This window comes from Limulus polyphemus, unplaced genomic scaffold (genome assembly GCF_000517525.1).
Source record: "Limulus polyphemus unplaced genomic scaffold, Limulus_polyphemus-2.1.2 Scaffold3248, whole genome shotgun sequence".
NCBI lineage: Eukaryota > Metazoa > Arthropoda > Merostomata > Xiphosura > Limulidae > Limulus > Limulus polyphemus.
Window position 1 is genome coordinate 107,375 of NW_013668858.1, and position 21,599 is coordinate 128,973.

At 30.1% G+C, this 21,599-nt stretch overlaps 1 protein-coding gene across 1 annotated transcript in view; it reads right to left on the reverse strand.

The window, feature by feature from the left end:
- LOC106468983 (leucine-rich repeat-containing protein 4C-like) overlaps positions 1 to 1,990 on the reverse strand; it is a 25,336-nt gene extending 23,346 nt beyond the window's left edge. Inside the window, exon 1 of the mRNA XM_022397379.1 lies at positions 1,681 to 1,990. The gene's annotated coding sequence lies outside the window, so the exon portion shown is untranslated. The remainder of the gene's footprint in view (positions 1 to 1,680) is intronic.
- Between the last annotated feature and the right edge of the window lie 19,609 nt (positions 1,991 to 21,599).

The following is a 21,599-nucleotide window of genomic DNA, read 5'->3' on the forward strand; positions in this document are numbered from 1 at the left end:
CTATATCAGTAAAGATCTGGTCACCTATTTCTATATCAGTAAAGATCTGGTCACCTATTTGTATATTAGTAAAGATCTGGTCACCATTTTATATATTAGGAAAGATCTGGTTACCTATTTGTATATTAGTAAAGATCTGGTTACCTATTTGTATCTTAGTAAATATATCGACACCTATTTATATATTAATAAATATCTGGTCACCTATTTGTATATTAGTAAAAATCTGGTCACCTATTTGTATATTAGTAAATATATTGACACATATTTATATATTAGTAAAGGTATGGTCTCCTAGTTGTATATTAGTAATGATCTGGTCACCTATTTCTATATTAGTAAAGGTATGGTCACCTAGTTGTATATTAGTAATGATCTGGTCACCTATTTCTATATTAATAAATATCTGGTCACCAATTTATATATTAGTAAAGATCTGGTCACCAATTTGTATATTAGTAAAGATCTGGTTACCTATTTGTATATTAGTAAATATCTGGTCACCTATTTGTATATTAGTAAAGATCTGGTCACCTATTTGTATATTAGTAAAGATCTGGTCACCAATTTATATATTAGTAAAGATCTGGTCACCTATTTGTATATTAGTAAAGATCTGGTCACCAATTTATATATTAGTAAAGATATTGTCACCTACTTGTATATTAGTAAAGATCTGGTCACCTATTTATATATTAGTAAAGATCTGTCACCTATTTGTATATTAGTAAAAATCTGGTCACCTATTTGTATATTAATATCTTTACTAATATATAAATTGGTGACCAGATCTTTACTAATATACAAATAGGTGACAGATCTTTACTAATATACAAATAGGTGACCAGATCTTTACTAATATATAAATAGGTGACCAGATTTTTACTAATATACAAATAGGTGACAGATCTTTACTGTCACCTGTTCAAATAAATTCTCACAATTACATGTTCAAACGTTCGAGTCTTTTAATATAGTTTAATTTAAGATATTCGAAGCTTGCTTACAATTATTTTTACCTATTTGTCTGTTTCCCTCTCCCTCTTTATATATATATATATATGTGTGTGTGTGAAATAATTATTTCCCCGTCAAATATATTTTTACGAGAAGTTCTGCATGTTTAAACATGAATGTATATCCTACATGTATAATTGCACTAAAATATCATGATTAACAACCAACCGATATTTTAATTAACTCATCTGGAATGAATGCTATAAATGATCACCTGTCGGGAACAGTTTTTAAATACAGTATTTTTTGAAGCACCAGTACCGTAACGATTACATGGTATTGGTAGGCATATAATGCATTATCAATCGCATCTAAACAGGTTTCAAAAATACCGTCATTTAACATACAAAACCAGCATAATTAGTGACTTCATTTCGTAATGAGACTTACATATATAAACAACTATTAGTTTTCACCAGTGCTCTATTTTCTGTCATTTCGTTGCATGACCCTAACTACAGCTACTAACTTAAGCCTAGCTAAAATTATATAATACCTTTCCTCCCTTTTACGATTTTTACAACATGTTTAAGATTTTCAAATTCTCTCTACGTCTACCAAACACAGAAAATAGTTATGCACCTTTTATTATTCGTTGTTAGTAAGAGGGAACATTGAGTGAATGGATTTCGATTTTTCTTTCACACAGTTGGTTAGACTTACCTGCGGTACAGAACAGCTGGCCTATTAAAACCGCCAATTCTTACGTGAAGTTCGACATTCTGAATAGAAAGTCAAGTTACACTATGCAATAAAACAACAGTTTTGGATTGTGTTCCATGTATTCCTCTGGCTCTTATACGAAAACATCTGACACTATCTACAGCATGCGGCGAGACAGATATGTCGGTGTTTCACTGGCAAAACGCCGTTGTATGTGTTTCACTAGTTGCGCATGCTCACGATTTGTTTCTGATTTGAAGACAAGGAAGGAGGCGTCAGACGCCCATCATCGCAACTTTCTTCACATCCTGCACGCTTCTGTTACGGCTAAAGTTCACATTACAGGAGCATTCACAACAGATCAAATAACACGCTTTGAAATGCCAGTCGTCTTCATAATCAAAACTAACAGTGAGCCTAAATGGTAACGTTCTAAGAAGCCTAACTTCTTCTTATCCGAAATATCTTACTATCATCTCACTGTCTGCCTCTTCTCTAAAGCAGTATCTTAAGTATTGGTATACGGTATCGGGTAGCAACTTATTGACATACAGGTCAGGCGTGTCTAAATTGGATTCTCCAGTAAAAGGTGCAATCATTTCGTGTTATTACGTTGGAACTACGACGGCAGAGAGGGGAAAAAGAAGAAGAAGAAAAAAAAAAGGAAAATAAGGCGGTTCGGGTTACAAGAAAACGCTAGATTATTCTCTATGATTTTCGGCTAAAAATGTTGTAAGGATTTTGTTGTCCAAAGTAATACTAGGAATATAAAGCCATCGTTATACAGTTGATAATATTTGTTTTATTTGTCCCTAAATGTAAAATTAAAATTTATTTTTTATACAGAGTTTCTTTCATCAGCAACCCTTCATAAGACCATACAACACCTAAACAGCCATGTGGTCGATTTGTTTTTCAAAGTAGTACTAGAAATATAAAACCCATCGTTGATTATTTTTGCTTTATTTGCCACTAAATGTAAAATTAAAATTTATTTTTTATACAGAGTTTCTTTCATCAGCAACCCTTCATAAGACCATACAACACCTAAACAACCATGTGGTTTATTTGTTTTCCAAAGTAGTACTAGAAATATAAAACCCATCGTTGATTATTTTTACTTTATTTGCCTCTAAATGTAAAATTAAACTTTATTTTTTACTGTTAATTAAAGTACAAGTTCGTATAAGAGTAACCTTACCTAATCTAGCCTAGCCTTACTTAACATAACATAACTTTAGCTAACCTAACGTAGCTTAGCCTAACTTAAAATAACCTTACCTAACCTAACCTATCCTAGCCTAACTTAACATAACATAACCTTACCTAATCTAGCCTAGCCTAACTTAACATAACATAACTTTAGCTAACCTAACGTAGCCTAGCCTAACTTAAAATAACCTTACCTAACCTATCCTAGCCTAACTTAACATAACATAACATTACCTAACTTAACTTCCTGTTATTATTCACTAAATAGGAAACAAACTACATATTTGATTCATAAAAGAGTAAAGTTATGAAAGTCATTTGCATCTTCATTCAGATGCGTATTGGTGACCGTTCAAGCTATATGAATTTGGAGTAGGATTTCTTGAATCTTTCATGTAATGTGATTTGTCGTAAGTTAAAAAATAGAACCAATATTCATTTTATGGGAAAATGTTTTAAAAATGCAAACTAACATGGAGGAAGTATGTGGGATTACTGTAATGCTGTCTCCTCCACCATCCCTATCACACCGAGTGATTTATTTCAGCAATAAGATGAGCCGTTATCCTGCCAAGCAGGGTGTTCATAATTAGTCCTTTTAGACCACTTGGATCGGCCGCATGATGTCACAACTTTTATCTGCTTCGAAAACGCATCACGCAAGCACGTAAAATGAACCCTTACGAAACCTGTAGTCTTATCTCTGTATCAAAGAAAAGAAACAACACTACCAGAAAGTTGTTTGATTTTTTAGACGGGCTAGAAGTGAGGGAGAAACTATTTATATGAAGCAATAATAACGTAAATTCGCCCTATTACCCAGCGTATCTAATGCAGGCAGGAAGGTTTAATATTAAAGTATCTGAAGGATTATAATAGCTTTGTTATAATGAATACATAAAAAGCACGTAAAGTTTCATCTGAAATAATCATTTTAATTTATAATGATCTAACGAGTATCTGTACCACCCTCATGATGTTTTAAATTTCTTTATAATAAACAAAAGAACCGGCATATTTAAATGATAGTATATGGTATAGGGTTCATATGATATATATATATATATAACAATCATATCGTTAGTTTTGTAACCAAAACAAAATAAAAGGAAAATAAAAAACAAAAGTATTGTATTGTCTTTTATGCTTAAATAGGTTCCTCCTTATAAAATATGCATGTTTATTATAACACTTTTCCGAAATTAACACCGGTAAATGTTTTGCGTTCTTCTAAACACTATCCGCCTCTAGAACTGCTCTGCAAAATGGTATTTACCAGTTTTGGCTACTTTTGGTTTTAGAGCCATTTGAAGTTTTCCTGAATATTTCAAAAAGTTAATACCTCCAATCTTTGTCAACTAACGATAAAAAATGATGTAAGTATTCCTTTTCTTAGTTGTATGAATTGTGTAAATATTCCTTTTCTTAGTGGTATGAATGATATAAATATTCCTTTTCTTAGTTGTATGAATGATGTAAATATTCCTTTTCTTAGTTGTATGAATGATGTAAATATTCCCTTTCTTAGTGGTATGAATGATGTAAATATTCCTTTTCTTAGTTGTATGAATGATATAAATATTCCTTTTCTTAGTTGTATGAATGATGTAAACATTCCTTTTCTTAGTGGTATGAATGATGTAAATATTCCTTTTCTTAATGGTATGAATGATGTAAATATTCATTTTCATAGTTGTACGAATGATGTAAATATTCCCTTTCTTAGTGGTATGAATGATGTAAATATTCCTTTTCTTAGTTCTATGAATGATATAAATATTCCTTTTCTTAGTTCTATGAATGATATAAATATTCCTTTTCTTAGTTGTATGAATGAAGTAAATATTCCTTTTCTTAGTGGTATGAATGATATAAATATTCCTTTTCGTAGTTGTATGAATGATGTAAATTGATATTCCTTTTCTTAGTGGTATGAATGATATAAATATTCCTTTTCTTAGTTGTATGAATGAAGTAAATATTCCTTTTCTTAGTTGTATGGATGATATAAATATTCCTTTTCTTAGTTGTATGAATGATGTAAATATTCCCCTTCTTAGTGGTATGAATGATGTAAATATTCCTTTTCTTAGTGGTATGAATGATGTAAATATTACTTTTCTTAGTGGTATGAATGATGTAAATATTCCTTTTCTTAGTGGTATAAATGATGTAAATATTCCTTTTCTTAGTGGTATGAATGATGTAAATATTCCTTTTTTAGTGGTATGAATGATGTAAATATTCCTTTTCTTAGTGGTATAAATGATGTAAGTATTCTTTCTTAGTGGTATAAATGATGTAAGTATTCTTTCTTAGTGATACGATGTAAAGAAGAAAGTTCAGTGTCCAAGCTTTTACAGAGTTTGATTGTCACAAGGGTGAAATGTGCTTGGAAAGGGATTTCAAAATAACCTGTATTTGTCATCCCTTGCCTAGGGAAGCAACTCCAAAAAGTAAACACCGAGTTCAGTAGTGGATGCTGAATCAACGAGCACTTGCAACACAGCCAGCGGATCCTCGGTATATTTCTCGGAAATTGTACAATGTATACTTATCCTCGCGTCACCTGTACGAAACAATGACATCAACCCGCGTCTTCTTAGCAGAGGCAGTTACCCACTTCTTCTTACTTCTAAAATAACTATTTATTTTTGAAAGCATGCCATAACAGCGGTGAATGAGAAAGGATATTGATTACAAAAATAAAAATAATGCTCTCCCCCCCTTCACGCGGTCACTCTCGATCCCAAAATTCATTTCCTATTGCACAGCTCAGACTTAAGATTATCATTTGGTGTCACTGTTTCTTCCGCCAGCTCTTTCTCACGCATTATCATCCTTTATGGTTTACATACTTTCTATTTCCATCTAACCTAATTGATAACGTGTAATATTAGCTATATCCTGATCTGATATTTCTTTCCTATATGAGTTGCTTCCAGTTAAATGTTTAAAGGTCTAGTTTTCAACGATTATAGTGCAAATGTCTTGGGTTCATGTAACTCATTAAAATACGTGAAATTCAATCGAAATCGCTTAACACAGTAAAATGAAACAACTTGGCTTTCATTACTGATACTGCATCCTTCTATTCGTGTGTTGCGAAACAGAGTGTGACATTATTTTACTGTGTTTACGAGATATCACCCACTGTTTGAGCTAAAACTGAATTTAGGTTTTTTTTCGCTCAAGCATATATATGTCTATATACGTGTGTGTGTGTAGATTGATAAATCAGTCAATAAAAAGTTTTGTATTTAGGGATGTTTTTCCTCTAAACTTTCAGAGTCTTCGATAGGTTAAAGAAGGTACTGCAGAAGCACCAATAAATGCACATAAATAACCCAAGCTAAATATTTCAAATAGTACCTGATATAATGGCTTAAATTGTTGGAATTAATTTCTGTCGTTACGTACTTATTTTAGAATTATTAACAAAAATCGATAAGCTAAAATATCATTGCTTCTTAATGCAAAGCTACACAATGGGCTATCTGCACCCCAGATTTTACCTTTGTGAGTCAGAAAACTTACCACTGATCCAACAAATCAATATAAATACCCGTTTTGTCTTGAAATCTATATTTTCTTTGGATATCAGAATTTTGTTTACATGCGTTTATAACTTCGAAACAAACTATTACGACGTTTTACAGGATTTGCGCTTCTGTAACTATTAGGTTCATAGTTTTTCGATAGCTGTAAAATTTGGTGTTATTGCGGGTTGTGTAAAGAACCGTATTATATCTGACGAAACATTGAATGGACGGCCCTCTGTTTATTCTAAACGTTCTCCAGCTATTTACTGTGTATTAACTAACTTTTAAAGCACTATATCGTAAAATTTGTGATGTTAAGAACAGTTTTAAATCGTATTCGTATTCCTTTTTGTGGGGAAACTTAAAACTCCTTTCCAGAAACTTAATTTATGTCTATTTTTCCTTGAAAAAAATGTGTTGGTATAAGCTGTGATATAAGGCAAATATAGATCATCACTTACTTAAATCTTACTTGCATATTAATTAGATATTAAATGATTTTATGTTTGTTTCTTGGGTAAAATTACTTTACAGTATAGGCTAGGAAAATTAATTATTTGTGTTGTTTATGATTAACATTTTTCTGGTGACTTTCAATTTCCACAAGAAAGCTAAGTTTCTCATTCGTCTTTGACAAAAAACATAATAATAACGTATAAAGAGATGTAAGATTAAATAAGATGGCATGCCCCCATTTCTCACAAGCACTCGCATAGCAAACGTTCAAAAATAAACTTTTATGCATTTTTGTGTGTGTTAGATTTCAACAATATTTGTTTTTGCTAATCCGTTGCCTCTAGTAATGTTTTGTTAGAAACGTTTTCTTGATCCTACACTTCAAGATCCTTCATAGGAAACCAAGACGTGAACTTACGAATTTTTTGTCCTGAAATGATGCGGTTGATAACATGAACAAAATAGAAACAGCCTATTCCGAAATTGAATAACAAACTTTCTGATTGCAGGTATTATTTTTCTATCCTAAGTATTAACAATATGTATAGGATGTCGAGTGAACATAAAAACATTCAGCATAAACGTTAAATTCCAATTCGACTAACATTACTTTTGACGCTCCAAATCATTACCTAAATCATCTTACATCATTTAGTAAAAGTTATAATTCTCTTCAGTTTTTGAAACATAACAAATTAATTCGAATATTTATTGCCTACCTATATAAGCATATTATTTGATAATAAACTCCAAAAGTAGTTTATTTTTTCCCGTTTCCTTTCACACACACCGTTTCACCAGTGTCAACTGAAGCAATATTTAAAAAACAAACAAAAAAAAACGCGTTAGTTTTCGGTTTTTATTGATGATTTTAAAGTTTTATTTTTCTGCCATGGTATTCATGTCTCTGAAGTTAAGTGATCAAACCAACACTGAATTTTGAAATGATATTAAACTCGAAGTAAGTATTCCCACAAATAAAAATAAAATGTTATGGTTAAGCTGGAGAAGCCTGAAAGTTTTTTAGGCCTAAGAAATTCGTGATGAAGCTTCACGTTAGCCTGCAGTTGTTTTCTTGTAAGCCTCTTAGTCACTTCTTTTTTACCTTTACTGTATTTCCTGAAACTAAATTGTGAAATATGGACTATTTTATGTTAACGTAAGCTGTGCCTACTGTCTTTTCAAATCTTCTGCTACTAAAGTATGAATATGAAAACGAAATTCTGATATATATTTAAACTGAGTACGAATTCTTAGAACTAACCAAGTTTTATATGATTTAACATGTCTTACCTAAACTCACCACCACATATTTCCTACTTTTATACGCTAAGGTTAGTTTAAATGAAATATTAAAATTTGATACATAAATTTATATTCATTGATATTTATACTAAGATTATAATTAAAATTTAATTTTAGTCCCCAGATGAAATATGTCCTCAGTATCGATCTGAAAATGGCTGATGTTTTTCTCCTGTATCAAGGTCATGTTTTTATTATCAAGTCTAATAGTTTATGTCAATTCCTTATCTAAATAGTAATCAAGCATGTTAAAAACCTATGATCAGCATTAACCATTCCAGTACATATTGGCACACACGCAAGTCTCAAGTTAGAAGTATTTTCAATCACGCACTTGAGGTGAAATTGGATTTGTAGAAGAAAATAATTTATGCAGAATTAAGGAATCTTGAACTTAGCAGTTGACTGTTTTAGACAAGATGATGATATTTTTATTTGATTTTTCTTCTTCTATAAACCGGTAGATATAAAAATAATGAATGGACAATTATTATTTAGGTTTACATCATTATCAATATCCCAAATGTTAGGCTTACTGAAGATGAGCTGCAGGAGTACTCTTTCATTTCATTCACTAGGTGTTACAGTTAAGATACAATCGTGAGGGGAAATTGTATGAAGTATTCCAAATCCTTACGTTATTAGTCAATATACATTTTGTGGTGGGTCAGCAGTAAGCCTACGGACATAAAAAGTCAAACTCCAGGGTTTATTCCCCGCGGTAGACAGAGTGCAAATAGCCCATTGTGTAAGAAAACGACGATAAGTGCGACAATATACATTTTACTGCATTAATATTCAGTGACAGCGTTTAATTTTTAGTATAAATACAACTATACATATCTATTGAATAACCAACGTTGTTTTATGTAAGTGTGACGAAATCAAACACAAGGATTTTATATTTGCGACATTTTCTTATTCAAATGCCCCCCAGTGGCACAGGGGTATGTCTGCGGACTTATAACGTTAGAAACCGGATTTCGATACCCGTGATGGGCAGAACACAGATAGCCCATTATGTAGCTTTGTGCTTAATTCCAAACAAACAAACAAACTTATTCAAATATTATTAACAAAAGTCCATTATGCAATGTCGTTCAGTGGACAAATAATAACATAGAAAACTACTATAAAATAATAACACAGAAAACTTGTATAAAATAATAACACAGAAAACTTGAATAAAATAATAACACATAAAACGTATAAAATAATAACATATACAACGTATATCATAATACAAAAAATGTATAAAATAATAACATAGACAACTTGATTAAAATAATAACACAGAAGATTTGTATAAAATAATATAAAAATACTGTAATAAAATAATAACACAAAAACTTGTATAAAATAATAACACAGAAGACTTGTATAAAATAGTAACATAAAAGTTTTTATATAATAATACACAGAATATTTGTATAAAGTAATGACACAGAAAACTTGTATAAAATAATAACACAGGAAACTTGAATAAAATAATAGCACATAAAACGTATAAAATAATAACATATAGAACGTATATCATGATAACACAAAAAATGTATAAAATAATAACAAAGAAAATTTCTATAATATACTAACACGTAAAAACTTGTATAAAATAATAACACAGAAAACTTGAATAAAATAATAGCACATAAAACGTATAAAATAATAACACAAAAAATGAATAAAATAATAACATATAGAACGTATATAAAATAATAACACAGAAAACTTGAATAAAATATTAATACAAAAACTTGTATAGAATAACAACACAGAAAAGTTGTATAAAATAATTACAAAGATAATTTGTATAAAATACTAACACAGAAAACGTGTAAAATAATAACATAAAAATTATATAAAATGATAACATAAAAAATAGAATTAAATAATAACACAAAAACTTGTATACAACAATAATACGGAACACTTCTATAAAATATTAACATAAGAACATGAATAAAATAATAACACAGAAAACATGCATAGGACATTAACACAGAAAATTTTAATAAAATAATAACACAAAAACTTGTATACAACAATAATACGGAACACTTCTATAAAATATTAACATAAGAACATGAATAAAATAATAACAGAAAACATGCATAGGACATTAACACAGAAAATTTTAATAAAATAATAACACAAAAAACTTGTATAAAATAATAAAACAGAAAACATGTATAAAATAATAAAACCGAAAACTTGTATAAAATAATAACACAGAAAACCTGTATAAAATAATAACATAGACAAGTTGAATAAAATAATAACACAGAAAACATGTATATAATAATAACATAAAAAATTAGAATAAAATAATAACATAAAAATTAGAATAAAATAATAACACAAAACTTGTACACAAAAAACACAGAAGACTTGAATGAAACACTAACATGAAACACATGTATAAAATAATAACAAATAAAACTTCTATTAATTACAAACACAGAAAACTTGAATTAAATAACAACACAGAAAACATGTATAAAATAATATCACAGAAAACTTGTATAGACTAATAACACAGAAAATATGTATAAAATAATATCACAGAAAACTTGTATAGACTAATAACACAGAAAACATGTATAAAGTAATAGCATAAGAAACTTGAATAAAATAATAACACAAAAAAATTGTATTGAATACTAACACACAAAACTTGAATAAAATAACAACACAGAAAACATGTATAAAATAATAACACAAAAATATTGTATAGAATAATAACACAGAAATCTTGTATACAACAATAACACAGAAAACTTCTACAAAAAATAACTCGGAGAGCATGTATAAAATAATACATAATAAAATTGAATAAAATAATAACACAGAAAAATTGTATAGAATAATAAGACAGAGAACTTGAATTAAATAACAACATAGAAAAGATGTATAAAATAATAACATAAAAACTTGTATAAAATAATAAGACAGAAATCTTGTATGAAATAATAAGATAGAAAACTTGTGTAGACTAATAACATAAAAAACTTGTATAAAATAATAAGACAGAATATTTGTATAAAATAATAACATAAAATACTGTAAGAAAAAATAACACAGAAAACTGGTATAAAATAATAACACAGAAAACGTGGATTAAATAACAACACAGAAAACTTGGATTAAATAACAACACAGAAAACCTGTATAGACTAATAACACAGAAAACTTGTATAAAATAATAACACATAAAACGTATAAAATAATAACACAAAAAATTGAATAAAATAATAACATAGGAAACTTGAATAAAATAATAACATATAGAACGTATATTAAATAATAACACAGAAAACTTTAAAATAATAACACAGAAAACATGTGTAAAATAATAACATAAAAATTATATAAATTGATAACATAAAAAATTAGAATTAAATAATAACACAAAAAACTTGTATACAACAATAACACGGAAAACTTCTATAAAATATTAACATAAAAACTTGAATAAAATAATAACAGAAAACATGCATAGGACAATAACACAGACAATTTTAATAAAATAATAACAAAGAAAATTTGTATAAAATAATAAAACAGAAAACTTGTATAAACTAATAACACAGAAACTTGTATAAAATAATAACATAAACAACTTGAATAAAATAATAACACAGAAAACTTGTACAAAATACTAACACAGAAAACTTCAATAAAATAATAGCACATAAAACGTATAAAATAATAACACAAAAAATTGAGTAAAATAATAACACAGAAAACTTGAATACAATATTAATACAAAAACTTGTATAAAATAATAGCCCATAAAAAAGTATTAAATAATAACACAGAAACTTGTATAAAATAATAAAACAGAAAACTGGTACAGACTAACAACACAGAAAACTTGTATGAAATAATAACAAAGAAAATTTCTATAAAATACTAACACAGAAAACTTGTATAAAATAATAACACAGAATATTTGTAGAAAATAATATCAAAAAAAACTTGTATAAAATAATAACACAGAATATTTGTAGAAAATAATATCAAAAGATACTGTAATAAAATAATAACACAGAATATTTGTAGAAAATAATATCAAAAGATACTGTAATAAAATAATAACACAGAAAAAAACGTATAAAATACTAACACAGAAAAAAACGTATAAAATACTAACACAGAAAACTTGAATAAAATAATAACATAAAAACTTGTATAAAATAATAAAACAGAAAACTGGTACAGACTAACAACACAGAAAACTTGTAATGAAATAATAACAAAGAAAATTTCTATAAAATACTAACACAGAAAACTTGAATAAAATAATAACATAAAAACTTGTATAAAAGAATAACATAGAATACTTGAATAACATCAATAAAAATACTATAATTACTAATAAACGCGAAATAACGATAGAATTAACATATAAGTTACAGATTATAGGCCTCAAAATGCCTGATCAATGAAAGGAAAATGTTTTCATTATTTACAAGAGTCAACTATTAATTAACGTCGAAAGTAAAATTTATCTCATATTACCCAAGTAATATTGTTCGCTTTTCACGTTTTTCTAGACACAGAAATATGTTTGCATACGGAAAATATCAAAGTTCACTACTTTAAGCTCTTTTTTTTTTCACTACTACCTGTTATTTCATTACGAAATAAGTCTTTGTTCCTAACCAAACGCAATTCGCGGACTCAAGTATCACGATCACAGTTGTATTCACTCGTGCTTAAAGTAATGTGTTTCAATTTCTGGGAATATAAAGAACAAATAAATACATTGATTAATAAGAATATTCGAATATTTTATTTTTTAATAATTTGTTGGATTAGTCGTTAATCATTTGATCTCAAAAGCACGTACTTCTCAATTAATTGTACTTTGTGAGTAGCACTCATCAGTCTAATCGTATAGTAAAATATTGTATTTTTATATTGCAGTTATAAGAAGCGATCTGTTTGAATTTTACAATCACTTTTATATAGATTGAAGGATTATGAACGTGATTTTGACATTCCACCAGAACTGAAAAATTTCACCTATTATTACACTTTAATGTAATATTTTTTTTTCAGACAGAAACACACACATATATATACATATAATTTTTAAGGATGTTTTTCTCTTCCTGGGCAGAAAATACTAATGTTCATTACCACTAGCTTAATTTTAATTAGAAGGCTTTTAAGGTTTTATAATATTTGACATCAAAAACATTTACTTCACTAACAACGTACGACACATTCAATAACAAATATGTTATAACACCCAAACACCAGACAATGTATCAACCATACACTGCACAAATCAACCTAATTTAACAATACACATCAACGGTTTTGGTTAAGGGAAATTTGGTTTGTATTGTTAAATTATGATAAATTAATGATCAGTACAGGTTATGATTAAAGGGGAAAGTACACATAAGTAATCAACCATAATTTAACAATACACACCATATATACTTTATATGTTTTTAAAGCAGAGTTTTGTGTGGTATTAGAAACGTACATGTGTTGAAACTAGAGTTTTGTGTGGTATTAGAAAATTACATGTTTTTAAACCAGAATTTTATGTGTTATTAGAAAAGTATTGGTGTTTAAACCAGAATTTTTTATGTTATTAAAACGATACGCATGTTTCCAACAAAAGTTTATACGTTAATATAAAAATATGGCTGTGTATGTTGTAAACAAGCCACCTACCTATAAATTATAATTAAATAGTATAAAGCATATAGTAAAATTATGGTTCAGTCCGTACTACTGGTATTGTTAAAGGAAGAGTTGGTGTGTTTTGTTAAATTAGGGTTGATTGAGCTTCTGTCTTCGAATCACAAACTTTAGTAATAACGCAGAAAATTCTGGCTAAAAATACATATGCTTCACTTATAATGCAATTTCCTGTGATTTCAAACTGTACATCAGTAAAAGTGCATCACATCTAATTTGAAACACACGTAAAACCATAATGACACGTCCTTATCACTTGAAAACACGTGCTTCACAGACATTCATACTTATATAGCAAGCGATCTATGTCATACACACACAAATGAATCTAAATATTTACTTTCTTACATTTTGTTGTCAAACTGACAGACTTCACAAAAGAGAAAACTACCTGGAGTCAATTTAAAAATTACGCTGATGGTAACAGATAATTTTATATAAAAAAAAATAATAAAGAGATTGGGTCTTGCACAAAATCCAATTTACTGACGAAAGTTCTACTTTTTCTTCTTGCTTATAGTATTGAATTGCTCTTTAAATAAAATTGTCTTTTTCTTCTTGCTTATAGTATTCGATAGTTATTTATTTTGGTAATAGAGTGAATATTATATGGCAAAAAAAGGGCAGCCTTTTAGCTGTTTCTTTCTTCCACCGTAGCTGAAATCGTTCAGGCATAAAACCAGGTTTTATCACATAGGCTAATGGACAGCTAAATTAAGATAACGTCAGCAAGTGCATCAAACTTTGAATGCCATTCTGGATGTAATCTCGCTAAGTGAGAGAGTTCAGAAGTCTAATTTATTGCATTAAGATTACTCTTCTCAAATAACTATTGACTGATATTCCACTAATGTATTTACTAAAATCATCTCTAACGCAAACTTTCCTTCAGATTTTGCCCTGAAAATATACGTTGTGTAAGAGGACTGGGTTCTGAGGCTTTTCTTCCTTATTTTGGTTGTGTCTATAAGTTCTAAGTATGATATAGACCTAAAATGAAACACATCAATACATATTATTTATTATGTGGAATGTATTATTTATCTAAGGTACTAATACACTTTGGAAGTTGTTATTTTTTACTGTAGATGATAAACGTCAATGGGAGCTTAAGAGCTTAAAGTTACTAAAGTCTGAAGTTTAGATTACGAAACCTCTGAAAAACACGAGCTCGTTGATTGATGTTCTGTAACGTGGTAATTTATCACTTTGATGTTTGTATTCTACTACTGTTTAAGATTGCCTTTTTTCGAAACAACCATGGTAACAATCAACTTAATCTAAATTAAACAGGTTTGTTTACAGAGTAAAACAGCTTAACATCAAATTCTAAGGTACCAAAATTTTATATACATTTCTAGACTTTAGCTTTTGTTAAAAGTCTACTTTCGACCGCTTCGTATTAGTGTCTTAAGAATGCCAGGTTGCCGCTAGTTTTTATATTGTTTTTGTATCATTATTATTGGATCCTAGTTATCATACAAGTGACGTCGCTGGCCTTTTGCTCACTAGGGAACGTGAAATGAACATTAACTGATTAGTTATCTTAGCACCTTGGCAATGTTCTGCGGAAGTTATATATTTTTTTGTGTATAAAACTAAAGTTGTATAATACGCCATAAGCACATCTAAAGTGAGCTAATTATTTACATTATAGTTACTTAGAATACAGCTGACTGGAGGTGCCTGCAGAATGATAGCATTTGATGCTAATCCCTGTTTCTCACCTTCCTTTGTTTTTGTATTTTTATTACTAAATCTCTTCTTCAAGTGCGTTTTGTCGCTTACACCACCACAGGTTTTCACTCACCAGATGCCCAGGTGCCCTCCAGATCTTCTCGAATCTCTGTTAATTTTGAAAATATAGTCTCTAGGCATTTGTTCATGATTAGAATAGTGGGACCGTAAAATCATGGACCGTGGTCATTTGATTTGTTTGTTTGAAGTTAAGCACAAAGCTACACAGTGGACTATCTGTGCTCTGCCCACCACGGGTATCGAAACCCGGTTTTTAGCGTTGTAAGTCCGCAGACATACCGCTGTGCCACTGGGGGGTATTATATGGAAGAGCGTCATATGTTTTAATATGTATTAATGAAACGGAAGAGCTTCATGTGATTTAATATTTATTAATTGTATGAAAGAGCGTCGTGTGTTTTAATATTTGTTAATGAAACGGAAAGGCTTCGTCTGTTTCTCTTTTGTTAGGTATGCCTTATTATAATTCAAAAATAAGTAATATATATATATATAAATATCGGACACTTTAAACGACTATCAAGTCAGCTTGGCCAAAAATAGATTGAAAGACATTGTTGTTATAATGTTAAAGATTTAGGATAAAGATGTGGTATTGGGTAGAAATAAAAAATATTATTTACACTGATATCTTTATTTATTTCAAAAAGTCTGAACATCGAAACTTAGGCCTAAGTTAAAGTTTATAGACAATTGATGATGACAGAAGCTTGTCGAAACGTTGAACATTTATAATAAAGTTTCTTTCACTACCCATTCAAGCCTTCTTCAAACTTTATTTTATAAAAAGTTAGTTCCTCATAATTAAATCAATCAGGCCTCAATTAACTTAGCACATTGCTAATCAAAGTTTAAAATATATTTCAAAATGTTACTTGCATATTCCAAAATTACTTAAAAGGAAATAAATGCACCGGATGTACCGTCTGTTTGCTGTCTGTGTTAGGTGTAGATGTCCACAATAAGTTGTTTATCATATAGCACATGTTTTATACAGTGTCTCCTAGTCAAAGGACAGAGCAGAGAAAATGCGCGATTTTGTACTGATCGATAACTTTTCACGTATAGGGCAATTACTTTTGTTGTAAGCTCTATGTTAAGATGACGGTGTAAAAACAAGTGAACATTTCTTGGTTATTTAAGAAGTCTAAGTATTAAGTATACCTAAGGAGAAATACTTTTGATGATTCTGTATAGATATAAATATGTTTATATGCATATATTTTAGGGGCGAATCGAAATTTTATTGTGAATAAAAGAACAACGGTAATAAATGTGTGACTCGAGTTTGACGGCAGCAAACTACGTTAACAAAGATAAAATAGAAGGCAGCAAACTACGTTAACAAAGATAAAATAGAAGGCAGCAAACTACGTTAACAAAGATAAAATAGAAGGCAGCAAACTACGTTAACAAAGATAAAATAGAAGATATAAATATTTCTAACTTTCTAAAGTTCTATCAGTTTATAAAAAACAAAGTTACGTACATTATAAGATAAAGAAATATACAAAAAAATCAGTCTAGATATAGAGCACAGTAATTGTTACAATACTACGGTTTTTTAGAGGAATTACATAAGTATTTAGAACAAACGCAATTTTAGCGAAATTGTGTTATTATTTAGAGTTGGGTTTGTTTGTTTGTCTTTGAATTTCGCGCAAAGCTACACGAGGGCTATCTGCGCTAGCCGTCCCTAATTTAGCAGTGTAAGACTAGAGGGAAGGCAGCTAGTCATCACCACCCACCGCCAACTCTTGGGCTACTCTTTTACCAACGGATAGTGGGATTGACCGTCACATTATAACGCCCCCACGGCTGAAAGGGCGAGCATGTTTGGTGTGATAGGGATTCGAACCCGCGACCCTCAGATTGCGAGTCGAGTGCCTTAACCACCTGGCCATGCCGGGCCTAGAGTTGGGAGTTCGCTTACTTCTTGTATTAAGAGCTCATTATATGATGAACCGGATGAGATGATTTTGAACTTTTAAATCAAAACGGGTTGGTTGCTGTTTTTACTGCGTGAATTGCAGAGTCTGGAAGATCCGAGAGTTGTTTCCCAGTTCTGCTTCACCATTATCATCTTCATCGGGATTCGGTCCATGTTTTGGACCAGGGAGGGTCAGATTCGGCGTTGACCTTTTCCTTCCTCTCAGGAATTGTTATTTTGTTTGCTTTCTTACTGAATCTTAGGTAATAGTGTTTCAGTCTGTCTGTGATCTACATCGGAGTTTAAGTCTTATAGATCAGTAGTTCTGCCTGTTACTCCTATGTTTTCAGGTCCGTATGTGTAACTGCTGTACTACTCTGCCGATGAAAGTGGCTTTACAGCCACCACATGTGTATTTATTTACGATCTGGAAGCACATAGGGTTAGGCAATAGGTCTGCAGCCATGAAAGTATGTTGAATCATGAAGAGTAAATTAAATATCAATTGTAGTTTACCTTGTGGGTAAAAAGTTGTAATTATTATTCGGATCTGTGACTTTAGTAATGAAACTTTGTTTACTTAAAAATGGGGAGAGTTTTAATGGATATTTAACTTCAGTCTTTGGTTTTCTTGGGGGTTCAATTTTAAGCCTAGTTTTGTATTTCAACTGCTCCCTACCCCCCACTCAGTGGCTCATCGGCAAGTCTGTAGACTTACGACGCCAAAATTCAGGTTTTGATATCCGCAGTTAGGTCGTTGTTTAGCTGTTGTAGTTTTATTCACCATGAATCCATTCGTACTGTCGATAATCCATGCACTGTAAATATATCTATGAATATACTTTCAATCTTAGGAGATATTTGTTTGTAGATGCTATAAAAATAATACTGATGTTGTAGGTCTAAAACAGATCTTCTTTGAAGACAAAATGGTTCCCGATTCTCGTGTGACATATAGACAAATATTTTCTTATTTCAACTACAAGGATAACATTTTGTAAAATCAAATCACACTCCTCCACCACGCACAGAAGATGGAAGATTAATCTTGTGATCAAACAGACGTTTTCTTATTTTCAGTATTTCTTGTTTGCTTTGTTTTTTTTACCCTAGAACGTGGGTGTTAATGTGTTAGCGTTTTTCCAATAGACTGTAAAGTCCTGTGTGTCACGATGCCCTTAATAACGACTTAGTCTGTGTGTGTTCTTTAGGTCTATGGGCGAATAGCGTGTTTTGTGTGTAGAAAAATAAAATCAACACTTAGATCAATGATGTGCAGTTAGGAAATTCCATATAACACTACATCCATCATGATATTTCTTGGGGCATACCATAAACAGTAGATTTTGACAGTGCGTATATGGAGTTTATTATGCTTGTACTTGCGTTTAATGTGCTTAATACGTAGACAAATAATGTTAGCGATGATTTAAACTGAATACCATATACAATTGTCCATGTATATCATTCAAAATGGTTTGAACATGACTTAAATTCTGATAAATTTAATAATTGAGACAAACGCATAAACCAAACTGAATACACAAACTTGCCCTTCTCCACTTTTAAGAAATAATTTTATCAATATATATATATATATTTCTTTTGGTGTCATTATCCACAGAATAAGTTGTTTATTACACCACATTCTTATTATTAGACCAACATTCACATACGAGCATTATGTATACAAAACAAATTCACAATATCTTTATTTTAGCACAAACCTAATTACTTCTTCATTTTTAATTAAGTTCACTATGATTGCGATCATTGTATACAATATTGTACTTGACAGATGCTAGAATTTTATAAGTCAAGTCATCCCTAATGATGTGTAAAAACAAATCCAACAACTCTTAGCTTATATTATGGTGTGAACGTCTTTTTGAAGCCGGTGAAGCATGATTATTTATAAATTTACTTATCATTAGACATTAGCATTAGGCCTATTATATTTTTCCACACTGCATTCTATATCTAGGAACTAGATATAGAACGCACTGTTAAAAAATATAAAAGGCTTAGTATTAAAAGTCTTAGCCTTTACTTGCTATGATTTTTTGTGGTATATTAGTTGTACAATCTGAAAACAGTTTAATTAGATTTCCAATGATATTTCTCTTTTGCAATCTATAAGAAGTGTTCAGAAAGAAACGTAATTTTAATTTCCAAAAGCCAACATCTTCAATCTTATATATTCCGTCTGTCGTTTCGTGGATTCATCATGCCAGCTCAGCAAAATTCAGTTGTGATATTACAAATTCAAACGCTTACAGTAGATTAAAAGCATCAATCGCTGTAAATTTTGTTGAAGCAAACATGTCTTGACCTGAGTGAATCAGGGGTGTTAGCTCAGGACTATATGAGGGAAGGGCCCCCCAGTAGCACAGCGGTATGTCTCCGGACGTACAACGCTAGAAACCGGGTTTCGATACCCGTGGTGGGCAGAGCACAGATAGCCCTTGTGTAGCTTTGTGCATAATTAAACAAAACAAACAAACAAAACAAAACAATGAGGGAAGGAGACTGACCCCCGAACTTCTCAGCTGCGGTCATTTCAATAGCAATGTTCAAAATCATTGATGTTTTATTATTATATTAAAAACGACCCATTAAGAAAACATATAACGCCACACAATGTTCCAACGTATATGAAAGGAAACCCTGTTTCTTTCTGAGTCCCACTAACATTGTGTCACATTATGGCAAAAAAATCATAAAAAAGTTACCATATCGGAAGGGCTAATAAATAAACGATACCGTATAATAAATTTCATTGTGACAAAAAAATAAAAAATACGATATTGGAAGTGCTAATAAGTAATGATACCGTATAATAAATTTCATTGTGACAAAAAAAAGAAAAAAGTTACCATATCGGAAGTACTAATAAGTAATGATACCGTATAATAAATTTCATTGTGAGCTTGCAGCAACCATTTTCAAATCACCTTCATAAGTGAAAAAAACAACAACCCTCGAATGTATATTTGTTTCTGATAAATAACATTTTGAAGAACTGATGAAGTACAAAATTACTTATTAGCACTTCCGATATGGTATTTTTTTTTATCACAATGAAATTTATTATACGGTATCATTACTTATTAGCACTTCCGATATGGTAACTTTTTTATCACAATGAAATTTATTATACGGTATCATTACTTATTAGCACTTCCGATATGGTAACTTTTTTATTATCTAAAGTCATGCAGTTGGTTCACCACATCTACAAGGATCTTTAAAGTCATTAAGATGCCCTCTAGATTCCACAAATTACTGTCTACCTTGCTTCTAAACGCGCTAGACTTGCTTGTTTCTTTAGTACATAATACAATATTTTGTTGAAGAAATAGTTACCCTTCCTAAGATACATATATATATTTGATACTAAGAATCTTCGATACCCAAGATTACATTAGTAGCATCAATGTTAAGAATACATTAGTAGCATCAATGCTAAGAATACATTAGTAGCATTAATGCTAAGAATACATTAGTAGCATCAATGCTAAGAATACATTAGTAGCATCAATGTTCAGAATACATTAGTAGCATCAATGCTAAGAATACATTAGTAGCATCAATGCTAAGAATACATTAGTAGCATCAATGTTAATAATACATTAGCAGCATCAATGCTAATAATACATTAGTAGCATCAAATGTTAATAATACATTAGCACCATCAATGCTAAGAATACATTAGTAGCATCAATGTTAAGAATACATTAGTAGCATCAATGTTAAGAATACATTAGTAGCATCAATGCTAAGAATACATTAGTAGCATCAATGTTAAGAATACATTAGTAGCATCAATGTTAAGATTTTTCGAATCCTAGACATTTAATATAAGTTCACTGTGGTAAAAGACAACCCAGAACACCATATATATGTAATATGCTTACACAAATTTTTCAGTGTAGTGATATATATATATATATATATACTAAATGGATTACCCGTCCCCTGGACAGAAGTTATGT